Below are 20,107 nucleotides of genomic sequence, written 5' to 3'. Positions count from 1 at the left end.
CTCTGCTATTGGGCTTGGCCTAAATAGCCAAGTATTTATGGTACTGGGTTTGTAACCCCAAAATCGAGAGTTCAAATCTCACAATGGCAAACTATGAAACAATGTAACTTCATCTGAAACAGATGGAAACGGGTTTGTACTCGAAAGAGTTACTCTGCTATTGGGCTTGGCCTAAATAGCCAAGTGGTTATGGTACTGGGCTTGTAACCCCAAGATCAAGAGTTCAAATCTCACAATGGCAAACTATGAAACAATGTAACTTCATCTGAAACAGATGGAAATGGGTTTGTACTCGAAAGAGTTACTCTGCTATTGGAGCTGGGCCTAAGTAGCCACGTGGTTATGGTACTGGGTTTGTAACCCCAAGATCAAGAGTTCAAATCTCACAATGGCAAACTATGAAACAACGTAACTTCATCTGAAACAGATGGAAACGGGTTTGTACTCGAAAGAGTTATAAAGAGTGTCTGTTATGGCACTGTAGAGCTTGGCCTAAATAGCCAAGTGGTTATGGTGCTGGGTTTGTAACCCCAAGATCAAGAGTTCAAATCTCACAATGGCTTTATCCCAATTTAAGCTTGGCCTAAATGGCCAAGTGGTTATGGTACTGGACTTGTAACCCCAAGATCAAGAGTTCAAATCTCACAATGGCAAACTATGAAAACAATGTCACTTCATCTGAAACAGATGGAAAAGGGCTTGGCCTAAATAGCCAAGTGGTTATGGTACTGGGTTTGTAACCCCAAAATCGAGAGTTCAAATCTCACAATGGCAAACTATGAAACAATGTAACTTTATCTGAAACTGATGGAAACGGGTTTGTACTCAAAAGAGTTACTCTGCTATTGGGCTTGGCCTAAATTGCCAAGTGGTTATGGTACTGGGCTTGTAACCCCAAGATCAAGAGTTCAAATCTCACAATGGCAAACTATGAAACAATGTAACTTCATCTGAAACAGATGGAAATGGGTTTGTACTCGAAAGAGTTACTCTGCTATTGGGAGCTTGGCCTAAATAGCCAAGTGGTTATGGTACTGGGTTTGTAACCCCAAGATCAAGAGTTCAAATCTCACAATGGCAAACTATGAAACAACGTAACTTCATCTGAAACAGATGGAAACGGATTTACTCAAAAGAGTATCAAGAGTTCAAATCTCACAATGGCAAACTATGAAACAATGTAACTGAATAGGAACAGATGGAAACGTGTTTATACTCAAAAGAATTACTCTGCTATTGGGCTTGGCCTAAATAGTCAAGTGGTTATGGTACTGGGTTTGTAACCCCAAAATCGAGAGTTCAAATCTCACAATGGCAAACTATGAAACAATGTAACTTCATCTGAAACAGATGGAAACGGGTTTGTACTCGAAAGAGTTACTCTGCTATTGGGCTTGGCCTAAATAGCCAAGTGGTTATGGTACTGGGCTTGTAACCCCAAGATCAAGAGTTCAAATCTCACAATGGCAAACTATGAAACAATGTAACTTCATCTGAAACAGATGGAAATGGGTTTGTACTCGAAAGAGTTACTCTGCTATTGGGCTTGGCCTAAATAGCCAAGTGGTTATGGTACTGGGTTTGTAACCCCAAGATCAAAAGTTCAGATCTCACAATGGCAAACTATGAAACAATGTAACTTCATCTGAAACAGATGGAAACGTGTTTGTACTCGAAAGCGTTACACACCCAGGTCTCTCTGCTCCTGCAACCCCTTAGGGCTTGGCCTAAATAGCCAAGTGGTTATGGTACTGGGTTTGTAACCCCAAGATCAAGAGTTCAAATCTCAAGCTTGGCCTAAATAGCCAAGTGGTTATGGTACTGGGTTTGTAAACCCAAGATCAAGAGTTCAAATCTCACAATGGCAAACTATGAAACAATGTAACTGAATAGGAACAGATGGAAACCTGTTTATACTCAAAAGAATTACTCTGCTATTGGGCTTGGCCTAAATAGCCAAGTGGTTATGGTACTGGGTTTGTAACCCCAAAATCGAGAGTTCAAATCTCACAATGGCAAACTATGAAACAATGTAACTTCATCTGAAACAGATGGAAACGGGTTTGTACTCGAAAGAGTTACTCTGCTATTGGGCTTGGCCTAAATAGCCAAGTGGTTATGGTACTGGGTTTGTAAAACCAAGATCAAGAGTTCAAATCTCACAATGGCAAACTATGAAACAATGTAACTGAATAGGAACAGATGGAAACGTGTTTATACTCAAAAGAATTACTCTGCTATTGGGCTTGGCCTAAATAGCCAAGTGGTTATGGTACTGGGCTTGTAACCCCAAGATCAAGAGTTCAAATCTCACAATGGCAAACTATGAAACAATGTAACTTCATCTGAAACAGATGGAAATGGGTTTGTACTCGAAAGAGTTACTCTGCTATTGGAGCTGGGCCTAAGTAGCCAAGTGGTTATGGTACTGGGTTTGTAACCCCAAGATCAAGAGTTCAAATCTCACAATGGCAAACTATGTAACTTCATCTGAAACAGATGGAAACGGGTTTGTACTCGAAAGAGTTACTCTGCTATTGGGGTGGCCTAAATAGCCAAGTGGTGATGGTACTGGGTTTGTAAACCCAAGATCAAGAGTTCAAATCTCACAATGGCAAACTATGAAACAATGTAACTGAATAGGAACAGATGGAAACGGGTTTATACTCAAAAGAATTACTCTGCTATTGGGCTTGGCCTAAATAGCCAAGTGGTTATGGTACTGGGTTTGTAACCCCAAAATCGAGAGTTCAAATCTCACAATGGCAAACTATGAAACAATGTAACTTCATCTGAAACCGATGGAAATGGGTTTGTACTCGAAAGAGTTACTCTGCTATTGGGCTTGGCCTTAATAGCCAAGTGGTTATGGTACTGGGCTTGTAACCCCAAGATCAAGAGTTCAAATCTCACAATGGCAAACTATGAAACAATGTAACTTCATCTGAAACAGATGGAAATGGGTTTGTACTCGAAAGAGTTACTCTGCTATTGGAGCTGGGCCTAAGTAGCCAAGTGGTTATGGTACTGGGTTTGTAACCCCAAGATCAAGAGTTCAAATCTCACAATGGCAAACTATGAAACAACGTAACTTCATCTGAAACAGGTGGAAACGTGTTTGTACTCGAAAGAGTTACACACCCAGGTCTCTCTGCACCTGCAACCCCTTAGGGCTTGGCCTAAATAGCCAAGTGGTTATGGTACTGGGTTTGTAACCCCAAGATCAAGAGTTCAAATCTCACAATGGCAAACTATGAAACAATGTAAATTCATCTGAAACAGATGGAAATGGGTTTGTACTCGAAAGAGTTACTCTGCTATTGGGCTTGGCCTAAATAGCCAAGTGGTTATGGTACTGGGTTTGTAACCCCAAAATCGAGAGTTCAAATCTCACAATGGCAAACTATGAAACAATGTAACATCATCTGAAACAGATGGAAACGGGTTTGTACTCGAAAGAGTTACTCTGCTATTGGGCTTGGCCTAAATAGCCAAGTGGTTATGGTACTGGGCTTGTAACCCCAAGATCAAGAGTTCAAATCTCACAATGGCAAACCATGAAACAATGTAACTTCATCTGAAACAGATGGAAATGGGTTTGTACTCGAAAGAGTTACTCTGCTATTGGGCTTGGCCTAAATAGCCAAGTGGTTATGGTACTGGGCTTGTAACCCCAAGATCAAGAGTTCAAATCTCACAATGGCAAACTATGAAACAATGTAACTTCATCTGAAACAGATGGAAATGGGTTTGTACTCGAAAGAGTTACTCTGCTATTGGAGCTGGGCCTAAGTAGCCAAGTGGTTATGGTACTGGGTTTGTAACCCCAAGATCAAGAGTTCAAATCTCACAATGGCAAACTATGAAACAACGTAACTTCATCTGAAACAGATGGAAACGGGTTTGTACTCGAAAGAGTTATAAAGAGTGTCTGTTATGGCACTGTAGAGCTTGGCCTAAATAGCCAAGTGGTTATGGTACTGGGTTTGTAACCCCAAGATCAAGAGTTCAAATCTCACAATGGCAAATAATGTAACTTCATCTGAAACAGATGGAAACGTGTTTGTACTCGAAAGAGTTACTCTGCTATTGGAGCTGGGCCTAAGTAGCCAAGTGGCTATGGTACTGGGTTTGTAACCCCAAGATCAAGAGTTCAAATCTCACAATGGCAAACTATGAAACAATGTAACTTCATCTGAAACAGATGGAAATATGTTTGTATTTGCCTACGGCCATACTAGTCTGAAAACGCCCGATCTCGTCTGATCTCGGAAGCTAAGCAGACTCAGGCCTGGTTAGTACTTGGATGGGAGACTGCCTGGCAATACCAGGTGCAGTAGGCTTTGTGCCTTCTTAGCACAGTAGGCATTGTGTCAGTCTCATAATCTGAAGGTCGTGAGTTCAATCCTCAGAGAGGGCCAGGAGCTTTATGCTTGGCCTAAATAGCCAAGTGGTTATGGTACTGGGTTTATAACCCTAAGATCAAGAGTTCAAATCTCACAATGGCAAAATTATAAAAGGCTTTGCCTAAATAGCCAAGTGGTTATGGTTCTGGGTTTGTAACCCCAAGATCGAGGGTTCAAATCTCACAATGGCAAACTATGAAACAATGTAACTTCATCTGAAACAGATGGAAACAGGTTTGTACTCGAAAGAGTTACTCTGCTATTGGGCTTGGCCTAAATAGCCAAGTGGTTATGGTACTGGGTTTGTAAACCCAAGATCAAGAGTTCAAATCTCACAATGGCAAACTATGAAACAATGTAACTTCATCTGAAACAGATGGAAACGGGTTTGTACTCGAAAGAGGTACTCTGCTATTGGGCTTGGCCTAAATAGCCAAGTGGTTATGGTACTGGGCTTGTAACCCCAAGATCAAGAGTTCAAATCTCACAATGGCAAACTATGAAACAATGTAACTTCATCTGAAACAGATGGAAATATGTTTGTATTTGCCTACGGCCATACTAGTCTGAAAACGCCCGATCTCGTCTGATCTCGGAAGCTAAGCAGACTCAGGCCTGGTTAGTACTTGGATGGGAGACTGCCTGGCAATACCAGGTGCAGTAGGCTTTGTGCCTTCTTAGCACAGTAGGCATTGTGTCAGTCTCATAATCTGAAGGTCGTGAGTTCAATCCTCAGAGAGGGCCAGGAGCTTTATGCTTGGCCTAAATAGCCAAGTGGTTATGGTACTGGGTTTATAACCCTAAGATCAAGAGTTCAAATCTCACAATGGCAAAATTATAAAAGGCTTTGCCTAAATAGCCAAGTGGTCATGGTGCTGGGTTTGTAACCCCAAGATCAAGAGTTCAAATCTCACAATGGCTTTATCCCAATTTAAGCTTGGCCTAAATGGCCAAGTGGTTATGGTACTGGACTTGTAACCCCAAGATCAAGAGTTCAAATCTCACAATGGCAAACTATGAAAACAATGTCACTTCATCTGAAACAGATGGAAAAGGGCTTGGCCTAAATAGCCAAGTGGTTATGGTACTGGGTTTGTAACCCCAAAATCGAGAGTTTAAATCTCACAATGGCAAACTATGAAACAATGTAACTTTATCTGAAACTGATGGAAACGGGTTTGTACTCAAAAGAGTTACTCTGCTATTGGGCTTGGCCTAAATAGCCAAGTGGTTATGGTACTGGGCTTGTAACCCCAAAATCGAGAGTTCAAATCTCACAATGGCAAACTATGAAACAATGTAACTTCATCTGAAACAGATGGAAACGGGTTTGTACTCGAAAGAGTTACTCTGCTATGGCTTGGCCTAAATAGCCAAGTGGTTATGGTACTGGGTTTGTAACCCCAAGATCGAGAGTTCAAATCTCACAATGGCAAACAATGAAACAATGTAACTTCATCTGAAACAGATGGAAATGGGTTTGTACTCGAAAGAGTTACTCTGCTATTGGGAGCTTGGCCTAAATAGCCAAGTGGTTATGGTACTGGGTTTGTAACCCCAAGGTCAAGAGTTCAAATCTCACAATGGGAAACAATGTAACTTCATCTGAAATAACAGATGGAAACATGTTTGTACTCAAAAGAGTTACTCTGCTATTGGGCTTGGCCAAAATAGCCAAGTGGTTATGGTACTGGGCTTGTAAACCCAAGATCAAGAGTTCAAATCTCACAATGGCAAACGATGAAACAATGTAACTTCATCTGAAACAGATGGAAACGGATTTACTCAAAAGAGTATCAAGAGTTCAAATCTCACAATGGCAAACTATGAAACAATGTAACTGAATAGGAACAGATGGAAACGTGTTTATACTCAAAAGAGTTACTCTGCTATTGGGCTTGGCCTAAATAGCCAAGTGGTTATGGTACTGGGTTTGTAACCCCAAGATCAAAAGTTCAGATCTCACAATGGCAAACTATGAAACAATGTAACTTCATCTGAAACAGATGGAAACGTGTTTGTACTCGAAAGAGTTACACACCCAGGTCTCTCTGCTCCTGCAACCCCTTAGGGCTTGGCCTAAATAGCCAAGTGGTTATGGTACTGGGTTTGTAACCCCAAGATCAAGAGTTCAAATCTCAAGCTTGGCCTAAATAGCCAAGTGGTTATGGTACTGGGTTTGTAAACCCAAGATCAAGAGTTCAAATCTCACAATGGCAAACTATGAAACAATGTAACTGAATAGGAACAGATGGAAACGTGTTTATACTCAAAAGAATTACTCTGCTATTGGGCTTGGCCTAAATAGCCAAGTGGTTATGGTACTGGGTTTGTAACCCCAAAATCGAGAGTTCAAATCTCACAATGGCAAACTATGAAACAATGTAAATTCATCTGAAACAGATGGAAACGGGTTTGTACTCGAAAGAGTTACTCTGCTATTGGGCTTGGCATAAATAGCCAAGTGGTTATGGTACTGGGTTTGTAAAACCAAGATCAAGAGTTCAAATCTCACAATGGCAAACTATGAAACAATGTAACTGAATAGGAACAGATGGAAACGTGTTTATACTCAAAAGAATTACTCTGCTATTGGGCTTGGCCTAAATAGCCAAGTGGTTATGGTACTGGGCTTGTAACCCCAAGATCAAGAGTTCAAATCTCACAATGGCAAACTATGAAACAATGTAACTTCATCTGAAACAGATGGAAATGGGTTTGTACTCGAAAGAGTTACTCTGCTATTGGAGCTGGGCCTAAGTAGCCAAGTGGTTATGGTACTGGGTTTGTAACCCCAAGATCAAGAGTTCAAATCTCACAATGGCCAACTATGTAACTTCATCTGAAACAGATGGAAACGGGTTTGTACTCGAAAGAGTTACTCTGCTATTGGGCTTGGCCTAAATAGCCAAGTGGTGATGGTACTGGGTTTGTAAACCCAAGATCAAGAGTTCAAATCTCACAATGGCAAACTATGAAACAATGTAACTGAATAAGAACAGATGGAAACGTGTTTATACTCTAAAGAATTACTCTGCTATTGGGCTTGGCCTAAATAGCCAAGTGGTTATGGTACTGGGTTTGTAACCCCAAAATCGAGAGTTCAAATCTCACAATGGCAAACTATGAAACAATGTAACTTCATCTGAAACAGATGGAAACGGGTTTGTACTCGAAAGAGTTACTCTGCTATTGGGCTTGGCCTAAATAGCCAAGTGGTTATGGTACTGGGCTTGTAACCCCAAGATCAAGAGTTCAAATCTCACAATGGCAAACTATGAAACAATGTAACTTCATCTGAAACTGATGGAAATGGGTTTGTACTCGAAAGAGTTATTCTGCTATTGGGCTTGGCCTAAATAGCCAAGTGGTTATGGTACTGGGCTTGTAACCCCAAGATCAAGAGTTCAAATCTCACAATGGCAAACTATGAAACAATGTAACTTCATCTGAAACAGATGGAAATGGGTTTGTACTCGAAAGAGTTACTCTGCTATTGGAGCTGGGCCTAAGTAGCCAAGTGGTTATGGTACTGGGTTTGTAACCCCAAGATCAAGAGTTCAAATCTCACAATGGCAAACTATGAAACAACCTAACTTCATCTGAAACAGATGGAAACGGGTTTGTACTCGAAAGAGTTATAAAGAGTGTCTGTTATCGCACTGTAGAGCTTGGCCTAAATAGCCAAGTGGTTATGGTACTGGGTTTGTAACCCCAAGATCAAAAGTTCAAATCTCACAATGGCAAACTATGAAACAATGTAACTTCATCTGAAACAGATGGAAACGTGTTTGTACTCGAAAGAGTTACACACCCAGGTCTCTCTGCACCTGCAACCCCTTAGGGCTTGGCCTAAATAGCCAAGTGGTTATGGTACTGGGTTTGCAACCCCAAGATCAAGAGTTCAAATCTCACAATGGCAAACTATGAAACAATGTAAATTCATCTGAAACAGATGGAAATGGGTTTGTACTCGAAAGAGTTACTCTGCTATTGGGCTTGGCCTAAATAGCCAAGTGGTTATGGTACTGGGGTTGTAACGCCAAAATCGAGAGTTCAAATCTCACAATGGCAAACTATTAAACAATGTAACTGAATAGGAACAGATGGAAACGTGTTTATACTCAAAAGAATTACTCTGCTATTGGGCTTGGACTAAATAGCCAAGTGGTTATGGTACTGGGTTTGTAACCCCAAAATCGAGAGTTCAAATCTCACAATGGCAAACTATGAAACAATGTAACTTCATCTGAAACAGATGGAAACGGGTTTGTACTCGAAAGAGTTACTCTGCTATTGGGCTTGGCCTAAATAGCCAAGTGGTTATGGTACTGGGCTTGTAAACCCAAGATCAAGAGTTCAAATCTCACAATGGCAAACTATGAAACAATGTAACTTCATCTGAAACAGATGGAAATGGGTTTGTACTCGAAAGAGTTACTCTGCTATTGGGCTTGGCCTAAATAGCCAAGTGGTTATGGTACTGGGCTTGTAACCCCAAGATCAAGAGTTCAAATCTCACAATGGCAAACTATGAAACAATGTAACTTCATCTGAAACAGATGGAAATGGGTTTGTACTCGAAAGAGTTACTCTGCTATTGGAGCTGGGCCTAAGTAGCCAAGTGGTTATGGTACTGGGTTTGTAACCCCAAGATCAAGAGTTCAAATCTCACAATGGCAAACTATGAAACAACGTAACTTCATCTGAAACAGATGGAAACGGGTTTGTACTCGAAAGAGTTATAAAGAGTGTCTGTTATCGCACTGTAGAGCTTGGCCTAAATAGCCAAGTGGTTATGGTACTGGGTTTGTAACCCCAAGATCAAAAGTTCAAATCTCACAATGGCAAACTATGAAACAATGTAACTTCATCTGAAACAGATGGAAACGTGTTTGTACTCGAAAGAGTTACACACCCAGGTCTCTCTGCACCTGCAACCCCTTAGGGCTTGGCCTAAATAGCCAAGTGGTTATGGTACTGGGTTTGTAACCCCAAGATCAAGAGTTCAAATCTCACAATGGCAAACTATGAAACAATGTAAATTCATCTGAAACAGATGGAAATGGGTTTGTACTCGAAAGAGTTACTCTGCTATTGGGCTTGGCCTAAATAGCCAAGTGGTTATGGTACTGGGTTTGTAACCCCAAAATCGAGAGTTCAAATCTCACAATGGCAAACTATGAAACAATGTAACTTCATCTGAAACAGATGGAAACGGGTTTGTACTCGAAAGAGTTACTCTGCTATTGGGCTTGGCCTAAATAGCCAAGTGGTTATGGTACTGGGCTTGTAAACCCAAGATCAAGAGTTCAAATCTCACAATGGCAAACCATGAAACAATGTAACTTCATCTGAAACAGATGGAAATGGGTTTGTACTCGAAAGAGTTACTCTGCTATTGGGCTTGGCCTAAATAGCCAAGTGGTTATGGTACTGGGCTTGTAACCCCAAGATCAAGAGTTCAAATCTCAGAATGGCAAACTATGAAACAATGTAACTTCATCTGAAACAGATGGAAATGGGTTTGTACTCGAAAGAGTTACTCTGCTATTGGAGCTGGGCCTAAGTAGCCAAGTGGTTATGGTACTGGGTTTGTAACCCCAAGATCAAGAGTTCAAATCTCACAATGGCAAACTATGAAACAACGTAACTTCATCTGAAACAGATGGAAACGGGTTTGTACTCGAAAGAGTTATAAAGAGTGTCTGTTATGGCACTGTAGAGCTTGGCCTAAATAGCCAAGTGGTTATGGTACTGGGTTTGTAACCCCAAGATCAAGAGTTCAAATCTCACAATGGCAAATAATGTAACTTCATCTGAAACAGATGGAAACGTGTTTGTACTCGAAAGAGTTACTCTGCTATTGGAGCTGGGCCTAAGTAGCCAAGTGGTTATGGTACTGGGTTTGTAACCCCAAGATCAAGAGTTCAAATCTCACAATGGCAAACTATGAAACAATGTAACTTCATCTGAAACAGATGGAAATATGTTTGTATTTGCCTACGGCCATACTAGTCTGAAAACGCCCGATCTCGTCTGATCTCGGAAGCTAAGCAGACTCAGGCCTGGTTAGTACTTGGATGGGAGACTGCCTGGCAATACCAGGTGCAGTAGGCTTTGTGCCTTCTTAGCACAGTAGGCATTGTGTCAGTCTCATAATCTGAAGGTCGTGAGTTCAATCCTCAGAGAGGGCCAGGAGCTTTATGCTTGGCCTAAATAGCCAAGTGGTTATGGTACTGGGTTTATAACCCTAAGATCAAGAGTTCAAATCTCACAATGGCAAAATTATAAAAGGCTTTGCCTAAATAGCCAAGTGGTTATGGTTCTGGGTTTGTAACCCCAAGATCGAGGGTTCAAATCTCACAATGGCAAACTATGAAACAATGTAACTTCATCTGAAACAGATGGAAACAGGTTTGTACTCGAAAGAGTTACTCTGCTATTGGGCTTGGCCTAAATAGCCAAGTGGTTATGGTACTGGGTTTGTAAACCCAAGATCAAGAGTTCAAATCTCACAATGGCAAACTATGAAACAATGTAACTGAATAGGAACAGATGGAAACGTGTTTATACTCAAAAGAATTACTCTGCTATTGGGCTTGGCCTAAATAGTCAAGTGGTTATGGTACTGGGTTTGTAACCCCAAAATCGAGAGTTCAAATCTCACAATGGCAAACTATGAAACAATGCAACTTCATCTGAAACAGATGGAAATGGGTTTGTACTCGAAAGAGTTACTCTGCTATTGGGCTTGGCCTAAATAGCCAAGTGGTTATGGTACTGGGCTTGTAACCCCAAGATCAAGAGTTCAAATCTCACAATGGCAAACTATGAAACAATGTAACTTCATCTGAAACAGATGGAAATGGGTTTGTACTCGAAAGAGTTACTCTGCTATTGGGCTTTGGCCTAAATAGCCAAGTGGTTATGGTACTGGGCTTGTAACCCCAAGATCAAGAGTTCAAATCTCACAATGGCAAACTATGAAACAATGTAACTTCATCTGAAACAGATGGAAACGGGTTTGTACTCGAAAGAGTGACTCTGCTGTTGGGCTTGGCCTAAATAGCCAAGTGGTTATGGTACTGGGCTTGTAACCCCAAGATCAAGAGTTCAAATCTCACAATGGCAAACTATGAAACAATGTAACTTCATCTGAAACAGATGGAAATGGGTTTGTACTCGAAAGAGTTACTCTGCTATTGGAGCTGGGCCTAAGTAGCCAAGTGGTTATGGTACTGGGTTTGTAACCCCAAGATCAAGAGTTCAAATCTCACAATGGCAAACTATGAAACAACGTAACTTCATCTGAAACAGATGGAAACGTGTTTGTACTCGAAAGAGTTATAAAGAGTGTCTGTTATGGCACTGTAGAGCTTGGCCTAAATAGCCAAGTGGTTATGGTACTGGGTTTGTAACCCCAAGATCAAAAGTTCAAATCTCACAATGGCAAACTATGAAACAATGTAACTTCATCTGAAACAGATGGAAACGTGTTTGTACTCGAAAGAGTTACACACCCAGGTCTCTCTGCTCCTGCAACCCCTTAGGGCTTGGCCTAAATAGCCAAGTGGTTATGGTACTGGGTTTGTAACCCCAAGAACAAGAGTTCAAATCTCAAGCTTGGCCTAAATAGCCAAGTGGTTATGGTACTGGGTTTGTAACCCCAAGATCAAGAGTTCAAATCTCACAATGGGAAACAATGTGACTTCATCTGAAACAGATGGGAACGCTTTTGTACTCGAAAGAGTTACTCTGCTATTGGGCTTGGCCTAAATAGCCAAGTGGTTATGGTACTGGGTTTGTAAACCCAAGATCAAGAGTTCAAATCTCACAATGGCAAACTATGAAACAACGTAACTTCATCTGAAACAGATGGAAACGGGTTTGTACTCGAAAGAGTTATAAAGAGTGTCTGTTATGGCACTGTAGAGCTTGGCCTAAATAGCCAAGTGGTTATGGTACTGGGTTTGTAACCCCAAGATCAAGAGTTCAAATCTCACAATGGCAAATAATGTAACTTCATCTGAAACACATGGAAACGTGTTTGTACTCGAAAGAGTTACTCTGCTATTGGAGCTGGGCCTAAGTAGCCAAGTGGTTATGGTACTGGGTTTGTAACCCCAAGATCAAGAGTTCAAATCTCACAATGGCAAACTATGAAACAATGTAACTTCATCTGAAACAGATGGAAATATGTTTGTATTTGCCTACGGCCATACTAGTCTGAAAACGCCCGATCTCGTCTGATCTCGGAAGCTAAGCAGACTCAGGCCTGGTTAGTACTTGGATGGGAGACTGCCTGGCAATACCAGGTGCAGTAGGCTTTGTGCCTTCTTAGCACAGTAGGCATTGTGTCAGTCTCATAATCTGAAGGTCGTGAGTTCAATCCTCAGAGAGGGCCAGGAGCTTTATGCTTGGCCTAAATAGCCAAGTGGTTATGGTACTGGGTTTATAACCCTAAGATCAAGAGTTCAAATCTCACAATGGCAAAATTATAAAAGGCTTTGCCTAAATAGCCAAGTGGTTATGGTTCTGGGTTTGTAACCCCAAGATCGAGGGTTCAAATCTCACAATGGCAAACTATGAAACAATGTAACTTCATCTGAAACAGATGGAAACAGGTTTGTACTCGAAAGAGTTACTCTGCTATTGGGCTTGGCCTAAATAGCCAAGTGGTTATGGTACTGGGTTTGTAAACCCAAGATCAAGAGTTCAAATCTCACAATGGCAAACTATGAAACAATGTAACTGAATAGGAACAGATGGAAACGTGTTTATACTCAAAAGAATTACTCTGCTATTGGGCTTGGCCTAAATAGTCAAGTGGTTATGGTACTGGGTTTGTAACCACAAAATCGAGAGTTCAAATCTCACAATTGCAAACTATGAAACAATGCAACTTCATCTGAAACAGATGGAAATGGGTTTGTACTCGAAAGAGTTACTCTGCTATTGGGCTTGGCCTAAATAGCCAAGTGGTTATGGTACTGGGCTTGTAACCCCAAGATCAAGAGTTCAAATCTCACAATGGCAAACTATGAAACAATGTAACTTCATCTGAAACAGTTGGAAATGGGTTTGTACTCGAAAGAGTTACTCTGCTATTGGGCTTTGGCCTAAATAGCCAAGTGGTTATGGTACTGGGCTTGTAACCCCAAGATCAAGAGTTCAAATCTCACAATGGCAAACTATGAAACAATGTAACTTCATCTGAAACAGATGGAAACGGGTTTGTACTCGAAAGAGTGACTCTGCTGTTGGGCTTGGCCTAAATAGCCAAGTGGTTATGGTACTGGGCTTGGAACCCCAAGATCAAGAGTTCAAATCTCACAATGGCAAACTATGAAACAATGTAACTTCATCTGAAACAGATGGAAACGTGTTTGTACTCGAAAGAGTTATAAAGAGTGTCTGTTATGGCACTGTAGAGCTTGGCCTAAATAGCCAAGTGGTTATGGTACTGGGTTTGTAACCCCAAGATCAAAAGTTCAAATCTCACAATGGCAAACTATGAAACAATGTAACTTCATCTGAAACAGATGGAAACGTGTTTGTACTCGAAAGAGTTACACACCCAGGTCTCTCTGCTCCTGCAACCCCTTAGGGCTTGGCCTAAATAGCCAAGTGGTTATGGTACTGGGTTTGTAACCCCAAGAACAAGAGCTCAAATCTCAAGCTTGGCCTAAATAGCCAAGTGGTTATGGTACTGGGTTTGTAACCCCAAGATCAAGAGTTCAAATCTCACAATGGGAAACAATGTGACTTCATCTGAAACAGATGGGAACGCTTTTGTACTCGAAAGAGTTACTCTGCTATTGGGCTTGGCCTAAATAGCCAAGTGGTTATGGTACTGGGTTTGTAAACCCAAGATCAAGAGTTCAAATCTCACAATGGCAAACTATGAAACAACGTAACTTCATCTGAAACAGATGGAAACGGGTTTGTACTCGAAAGAGTTATAAAGAGTGTCTGTTATGGCACTGTAGAGCTTGGCCTAAATAGCCAAGTGGTTATGGTACTGGGTTTGTAACCCCAAGATCAAGAGTTCAAATCTCACAATGGCAAATAATGTAACTTCATCTGAAACAGATGGAAACGTGTTTGTACTCGAAAGAGTTACTCTGCTATTGGAGCTGGGCCTAAGTAGCCAAGTGGTTATGGTACTGGGTTTGTAACCCCAAGATCAAGAGTTCAAATCTCACAATGGCAAACTATGAAACAATGTAACTTCATCTGAAACAGATGGAAATATGTTTGTATTTGCCTACGGCCATACTAGTCTGAAAACGCCCGATCTCGTCTGATCTCGGAAGCTAAGCAGACTCAGGCCTGGTTAGTACTTGGATGGGAGACTGCCTGGCAATACCAGGTGCAGTAGGCTTTGTGCCTTCTTAGCACAGTAGGCATTGTGTCAGTCTCATAATCTGAAGGTCGTGAGTTCAATCCTCAGAGAGGGCCAGGAGCTTTATGCTTGGCCTAAATAGCCAAGTGGTTATGGTACTGGGTTTATAACCCTAAGATCAAGAGTTCAAATCTCACAATGGCAAAATTATAAAAGGCTTTGCCTAAATAGCCAAGTGGTTATGGTGCTGGGTTTGTAACCCCAAGATCAAGAGTTCAAATCTCACAATGGCTTTATCCCAATTTAAGCTTGGCCTAAATGGCCAAGTGGTTATGGTACTGGACTTGTAACCCCAAGATCAAGAGTTCAAATCTCACAATGGCAAACTATGAAAACAATGTCACTTCATCTGAAACAGATGGAAAAGGGCTTGGCCTAAATAGCCAAGTGGTTATGGTACTGGGTTTGTAACCCCAAGATCAAGAGTTCAAATCTCACAATGGCCAACTATGTAACTTCATCTGAAACAGATGGAAACGGGTTTGTACTCGAAAGAGTTACTCTGCTATTGGGCTTGGCCTAAATAGCCAAGTGGTGATGGTACTGGGTTTGTAAACCCAAGATCAAGAGTTCAAATCTCACAATGGCAAACTATGAAACAATGTAACTGAATAAGAACAGATGGAAACGTGTTTATACTCTAAAGAATTACTCTGCTATTGGGCTTGGCCTAAATAGCCAAGTGGTTATGGTACTGGGCTTGTAACCCCAAGATCAAGAGTTCAAATCTCACAATGGCAAACTATGAAACAATGTAACTTCATCTGAAACTGATGGAAATGGGTTTGTACTCGAAAGAGTTACTCTGCTATTGGGCTTGGCCTAAATAGCCAAGTGGTTATGGTACTGGGCTTGTAACCCCAAGATCAAGAGTTCAAATCTCACAATGGCAAACTATGAAACAATGTAACTTCATCTGAAACAGATGGAAATGGGTTTGTACTCGAAAGAGTTACTCTGCTATTGGAGCTGGGCCTAAGTAGCCAAGTGGTTATGGTACTGGGTTTGTAACCCCAAGATCAAGAGTTCAAATCTCACAATGGCAAACTATGAAACAACCTAACTTCATCTGAAACAGATGGAAACGGGTTTGTACTCGAAAGAGTTATAAAGAGTGTCTGTTATCGCACTGTAGAGCTTGGCCTAAATAGCCAAGTGGTTATGGTACTGGGTTTGTAACCCCAAGATCAAAAGTTCAAATCTCACAATGGCAAACTATGAAACAATGTAACTTCATCTGAAACAGATGGAAACGTGTTTGTACTCGAAAGAGTTACACACCCAGGTCTCTCTGCACCTGCAACCCCTTAGGGCTTGGCCTAAATAGCCAAGTGGTTATGGTACTGGGTTTGCAACCCCAAGATCAAGAGTTCAAATCTCACAATGGCAAACTATGAAACAATGTAAATTCATCTGAAACAGATGGAAATGGGTTTGTACTCGAAAGAGTTACTCTGCTATTGGGCTTGGCCTAAATAGCCAAGTGGTTATGGTACTGGGTTTGTAACCCCAAAATCGAGAGTTCAAATCTCACAATGGCAAACTATTAAACAATGTAACTGAATAGGAACAGATGGAAACGTGTTTATACTCAAAAGAATTACTCTGCTATTGGGCTTGGACTAAATAGCCAAGTGGTTATGGTACTGGGTTTGTAACCCCAAAATCGAGAGTTCAAATCTCACAATGGCAAACTATGAAACAATGTAACTTCATCTGAAACAGATGGAAACGGGTTTGTACTCGAAAGAGTTACTCTGCTATTGGGCTTGGCCTAAATAGCCAAGTGGTTATGGTACTGGGCTTGTAACCCCAAGATCAAGAGTTCAAATCTCACAATGGCAAACTATGAAACAATGTAACTTCATCTGAAACAGATGGAAATGGGTTTGTACTCGAAAGAGTTACTCTGCTATTGGGCTTGGCCTAAATAGCCAAGTGGTTATGGTACTGGGCTTGTAACCCCAAGATCAAGAGTTCAAATCTCACAATGGCAAACTATGAAACAATGTAACTTCATCTGAAACAGATGGAAATGGGTTTGTACTCGAAAGAGTTACTCTGCTATTGGAGCTGGGCCTAAGTAGCCAAGTGGTTATGGTACTGGGTTTGTAACCCCAAGATCAAGAGTTCAAATCTCACAATGGCAAACTATGAAACAACGTAACTTCATCTGAAACAGATGGAAACGGGTTTGTACTCGAATGAGTTATAAAGAGTGTCTGTTATCGCACTGTAGAGCTTGGCCTAAATAGCCAAGTGGTTATGGTACTGGGTTTGTAACCCCAAGATCAAAAGTTCAAATCTCACAATGGCAAACTATGAAACAATGTAACTTCATCTGAAACAGATGGAAACGTGTTTGTACTCGAAAGAGTTACACACCCAGGTCTCTCTGCACCTGCAACCCCTTAGGGCTTGGCCTAAATAGCCAAGTGGTTATGGTACTGGGTTTGTAACCCCAAGATCAAGAGTTCAAATCTCACAATGGCAAACTATGAAACAATGTAAATTCATCTGAAACAGATGGAAATGGGTTTGTACTCGAAAGAGTTACTCTGCTATTGGGCTTGGCCTAAATAGCCAAGTGGTTATGGTACTGGGTTTGTAACCCCAAAATCGAGAGTTCAAATCTCACAATGGCAAACTATGAAACAATGTAACTTCATCTGAAACAGATGGAAACGGGTTTGTACTCGAAAGAGTTACTCTGCTATTGGGCTTGGCCTAAATAGCCAAGTGGTTATGGTACTGGGCTTGTAAACCCAAGATCAAGAGTTCAAATCTCACAATGGCAAACCATGAAACAATGTAACTTCATCTGAAACAGATGGAAATGGGTTTGTACTCGAAAGAGTTACTCTGCTATTGGGCTTGGCCTAAATAGCCAAGTGGTTATGGTACTGGGCTTGTAACCCCAAGATCAAGAGTTCAAATCTCAGAATGGCAAACTATGAAACAATGTAACTTCATCTGAAACAGATGGAAATGGGTTTGTACTCGAAAGAGTTACTCTGCTATTGGAGCTGGGCCTAAGTAGCCAAGTGGTTATGGTACTGGGTTTGTAACCCCAAGATCAAGAGTTCAAATCTCACAATGGCAAACTATGAAACAACGTAACTTCATCTGAAACAGATGGAAACGGGTTTGTACTCGAAAGAGTTATAAAGAGTGTCTGTTATGGCACTGTAGAGCTTGGCCTAAATAGCCAAGTGGTTATGGTACTGGGTTTGTAACCCCAAGATCAAGAGTTCAAATCTCACAATGGCAAATAATGTAACTTCATCTGAAACAGATGGAAACGTGTTTGTACTCGAAAGAGTTACTCTGCTATTGGAGCTGGGCCTAAGTAGCTAAGTGGTTATGGTACTGGGTTTGTAACCCCAAGATCAAGAGTTCAAATCTCACAATGGCAAACTATGAAACAATGTAACTTCATCTGAAACAGATGGAAATATGTTTGTATTTGCCTACGGCCATACTAGTCTGAAAACGCCCGATCTCGTCTGATCTCGGAAGCTAAGCAGACTCAGGCCTGGTTAGTACTTGGATGGGAGACTGCCTGGCAATACCAGGTGCAGTAGGCTTTGTGCCTTCTTAGCACAGTAGGCATTGTGTCAGTCTCATAATCTGAAGGTCGTGAGTTCAATCCTCAGAGAGGGCCAGGAGCTTTATGCTTGGCCTAAATAGCCAAGTGGTTATGGTACTGGGTTTATAACCCTAAGATCAAGAGTTCAAATCTCACAATGGCAAAATTATAAAAGGCTTTGCCTAAATAGCCAAGTGGTTATGGTTCTGGGTTTGTAACCCCAAGATCGAGGGTTCAAATCTCACAATGGCAAACTATGAAACAATGTAACTTCATCTGAAACAGATGGAAACAGGTTTGTACTCGAAAGAGTTACTCTGCTATTGGGCTTGGCCGAAATAGCCAAGTGGTTATGGTACTGGGTTTGTAAACCCAAGATCAAGAGTTCAAATCTCACAATGGCAAACTATGAAACAATGTAACTGAATAGGAACAGATGGAAACGTGTTTATACTCAAAAGAATTACTCTGCTATTGGGCTTGGCCTAAATAGTCAAGTGGTTATGGTACTGGGTTTGTAACCCCAAAATCGAGAGTTCAAATCTCACAATGGCAAACTATGAAACAATGCAACTTCATCTGAAACAGATGGAAATGGGTTTGTACTCGAAAGAGTTACTCTGCTATTGGGCTTGGCCTAAATAGCCAAGTGGTTATGGTACTGGGCTTGTAACCCCAAGATCAAGAGTTCAAATCTCACAATGGCAAACTATGAAACAATGTAACTTCATCTGAAACAGATGGAAATGGGTTTGTACTCGAAAGAGTTACTCTGCTATTGGGCTTTGGCCTAAATAGCCAAGTGGTTATGGTACTGGGCTTGTAACCCCAAGATCAAGAGTTCAAATCTCACAATGGCAAACTATGAAACAATGTAACTTCATCTGAAACAGATGGAAACGGGTTTGTACTCGAAAGAGTGACTCTGCTGTTGGGCTTGGCCTAAATAGCCAAGTGGTTATGGTACTGGGCTTGTAACCCCAAGATCAAGAGTTCAAATCTCACAATGGCAAACTATGAAACAATGTAACTTCATCTGAAACAGATGGAAATGGGTTTGTACTCGAAAGAGTTACTCTGCTATTGGAGCTGGGCCTAAGTAGCCAAGTGGTTATGGTACTGGGTTTGTAACCCCAAGATCAAGAGTTCAAATCTCACAATGGCAAACTATGAAACAACGTAACTTCATCTGAAACAGATGGAAACGTGTTTGTACTCGAAAGAGTTATAAAGAGTGTCTGTTATGGCACTGTAGAGCTTGGCCTAAATAGCCAAGTGGTTATGGTACTGGGTTTGTAACCCCAAGATCAAAAGTTCAAATCTCACAATGGCAAACTATGAAACAATGTAACTTCATCTGAAACAGATGGAAACGTGTTTGTACTCGAAAGAGTTACACACCCAGGTCTCTCTGCTCCTGCAACCCCTTAGGGCTTGGCCTAAATAGCCAAGTGGTTATGGTACTGGGTTTGTAACCCCAAGATCAAGAGTTCAAATCTCACAATGGGAAACAATGTGACTTCATCTGAAACAGATGGGAACGCTTTTGTACTCGAAAGAGTTACTCTGCTATTGGGCTTGGCCTAAATAGCCAAGTGGTTATGGTACTGGGTTTGTAAACCCAAGATCAAGAGTTCAAATCTCACAATGGCAAACTATGAAACAACGTAACTTCATCTGAAACAGATGGAAACGGGTTTGTAC

The 20,107-nt window shown here is 41.2% G+C and overlaps 6 non-coding genes across 6 annotated transcripts; all 6 read left to right on the top strand.

Moving 5' to 3' along the window:
• The first annotated feature begins 4,224 nt into the window (after positions 1 to 4,224).
• On the top strand, positions 4,225 to 4,343 carry LOC121286015. Its single transcript, XR_005944877.1, has one exon. It is a non-coding gene; the product is annotated as a 5S ribosomal RNA (ribosomal RNA).
• Positions 4,344 to 4,954: 611 nt separating this feature from the next.
• LOC121286007 lies at positions 4,955 to 5,073 on the top strand. The gene has a single exon (XR_005944876.1). It is a non-coding gene; the product is annotated as a 5S ribosomal RNA (ribosomal RNA).
• Positions 5,074 to 10,407: 5,334 nt separating this feature from the next.
• Positions 10,408 to 10,526, top strand: LOC121286004. The gene has a single exon (XR_005944873.1). It is a non-coding gene; the product is annotated as a 5S ribosomal RNA (ribosomal RNA).
• A 2,091-nt stretch (positions 10,527 to 12,617) lies between these two features.
• Positions 12,618 to 12,736, top strand: LOC121285993. Its single transcript, XR_005944871.1, has one exon. It is a non-coding gene; the product is annotated as a 5S ribosomal RNA (ribosomal RNA).
• A 1,938-nt stretch (positions 12,737 to 14,674) lies between these two features.
• Positions 14,675 to 14,793, top strand: LOC121285990. The gene has a single exon (XR_005944869.1). It is a non-coding gene; the product is annotated as a 5S ribosomal RNA (ribosomal RNA).
• A 3,489-nt stretch (positions 14,794 to 18,282) lies between these two features.
• Positions 18,283 to 18,401, top strand: LOC121285984. Its single transcript, XR_005944866.1, has one exon. It is a non-coding gene; the product is annotated as a 5S ribosomal RNA (ribosomal RNA).
• Positions 18,402 to 20,107: the final 1,706 nt, after the last annotated feature.

The sequence above is a fragment of the Carcharodon carcharias genome, chromosome 1 (genome assembly GCF_017639515.1).
Source record: "Carcharodon carcharias isolate sCarCar2 chromosome 1, sCarCar2.pri, whole genome shotgun sequence".
NCBI classification, from domain to species: domain Eukaryota; kingdom Metazoa; phylum Chordata; class Chondrichthyes; order Lamniformes; family Lamnidae; genus Carcharodon; species Carcharodon carcharias.
Note: the sequence above shows the minus strand (reverse complement) of the source record. Positions and strands in the feature narration are given on the sequence as shown.